At 47.1% G+C, this 1,982-nt stretch overlaps 1 pseudogene; it reads left to right on the top strand.

The window, feature by feature from the left end:
- Positions 1-975: 975 nt before the first annotated feature.
- LOC121465569 lies at positions 976-1,775 on the top strand (annotated as a pseudogene).
- The last annotated feature ends 207 nt before the right edge of the window (positions 1,776-1,982 follow it).

The raw sequence follows: 1,982 nt of genomic DNA, 5'->3' as shown, positions 1-1,982 counted from the left end.
CAATGATGCCGACAATGATTTGAACTCTCAGGAGCTGGCTCAAGAGGTTTCAGAGAATAATTTTAGTATGCTGCTGAGCAATCGTTTTTGTGATATTTTGGTGAAGGATGTGACTATTTTTTGCCCTTGTCTGAAGAGTCTGCCTGAGGTCAAAGTGAAGAGTTTTGGATTAATTCCATTGGCAGAAGAAATCTCAAAACAGTCTAGTATAGGCTCTGTCATATGGATATTAGTGGTAACTCTAATGAAGATTTATAATGAAAGGAGCAAGCTGAGCAAGATAAAATATTTGAGGAGAAAAATGGCACCAGAAAGTGGGTCAGAGCTAAATCCTCTGTTTAAAGAGATAAACAAATTAAGAAATGTAATAAAAGAAGTGGTAGCCTCAGGCAATGTTGGTAACACCTTTAACCAGTGTTAAACCAGTCAGAGGCTGGCAGACCTCCCCAAATTCAAGGCCAGCCTGGTCTGCAGCCCGAGATTAAGGACAGTCAAGCTTAGTGAGTGAAAGACTGAAAGCTGAGCCGGGCGGTGGTGGCGCACGCCTTTAATCCCAGCACTCGGGAGGCAGAGGCAGGCGGATCTCGGTGAGTTCGAGACCAGCCTGGCCTACAAGAGCTAGTTCCAGGACAGGCTCCAAAACCACAGAGAAACCCTGTCTCGAAAAAAACAAAAAAAAAAAAACAAAAAAAAAAAAAAAGACTGAAAGCTGGTGAGAATGTGATTAAACAAGGGGACCATATCCCAGCCCCAACATTGGCCGTGTGGTTCTGGCTTTAGTGTTAAGGAGAAGAAAGGAGTTAAGATCTTGTGGTTCTGGTTAGCTGGAACTGAAAAATCAGCTGTGATTAACAAAACACCAGAACTACTAAAGCAAAATTTTGCTTTGCCAGGATTCTTGATCCTGTCGGCTGGAGCTGAGAAATTAGTAGTGATTAAGAAGAGACTAGCCACTCTCTCCTCCAGCCTGACAGGATGCCCAAGGGAAAGAAGGCCAAGGGGAAGAAGGTGGCCCAGGCCCCTGCCGTAGTGAAGAAGCTGGAGGCGAAGAAGGTGGTGAATCCTTTGTTTGAGAAGAGGCCTAAGAACTTCGGCATTGGGCAGGACATCCAGCCCAAGAGAGATCTAACGCACTTCGTCAAATGGCCCCTCTACATCAGGCTGCAGTGGCAGAGGGCCATCCTTTACAAGCAGCTCAAAGTTCCTCCTGCCATTAACCAGTTCACCCAGGCCCTGGACCGGCAAACAGCTACTCAGTTGCTTAAACTTGCCCACAAGTACAGGCCAGAGACCAAGTAGGAAAAGAAGCAGAGGCTGCTGGCTCCTGCTGAGAAGAAAGCTGCCAGCAAAGGGGATGTCCCGACTAAGAGACCACTTGTCCTTCAAGCGGGCGTCATTACAGTCACCACTTTGGTAGAGAACAAGAAGGCTCAGCTGGTGGTGATTGCCCATGACGTAGACCCCATTGAGCTGGTGGTCTTCCTGCCTGCTCTGTGTCGCAAGATGGGGGTCCCCTATTGCATCATCAAGGGAATGGCCAGGCTGGGGCGACTGGTCCATAGGAAGACGTGCACCACTGTTGCCTTCACACAGGTTAACTCAGAAGACAAGGGTCTCTGGCCAAGCTGGTGGAAGCTATTAGGACCAATTACAACGACAGATATGATGAGATCTGCCGCCACTGGGGAGGCAACGTCCTGGGTCCTAAATCTGTGGCTCGAACTGCCAAGCTGGAAAAGGCAAAGGTCAAAGAACTCGCCACTAAACTGGGTTAAATGTACTGCTGAGTTTTCTGTACATAAATATAATTACAAAACTTCAAAAAAAAAAATAAAAAATAAAAAAAGAAGAGACTAGCCTCACTGAGATGAAATCTTCTTGGAAGAGTTTCCTGAGAGCATAGAGAAGCTGTGTTCCAGGGACAGCCAAGGTTGTACCTCGTGCTAGCAGCCGGACTTGGTAATGTGCAGGCATCGCCCAGG

Source organism: Microtus oregoni, unplaced genomic scaffold (assembly GCF_018167655.1).
Source record: "Microtus oregoni isolate MIOR12 unplaced genomic scaffold, Mior012 000002F_ref0000024, whole genome shotgun sequence".
NCBI lineage: Eukaryota > Metazoa > Chordata > Mammalia > Rodentia > Cricetidae > Microtus > Microtus oregoni.
Note: the sequence above shows the minus strand (reverse complement) of the source record. Positions and strands in the feature narration are given on the sequence as shown.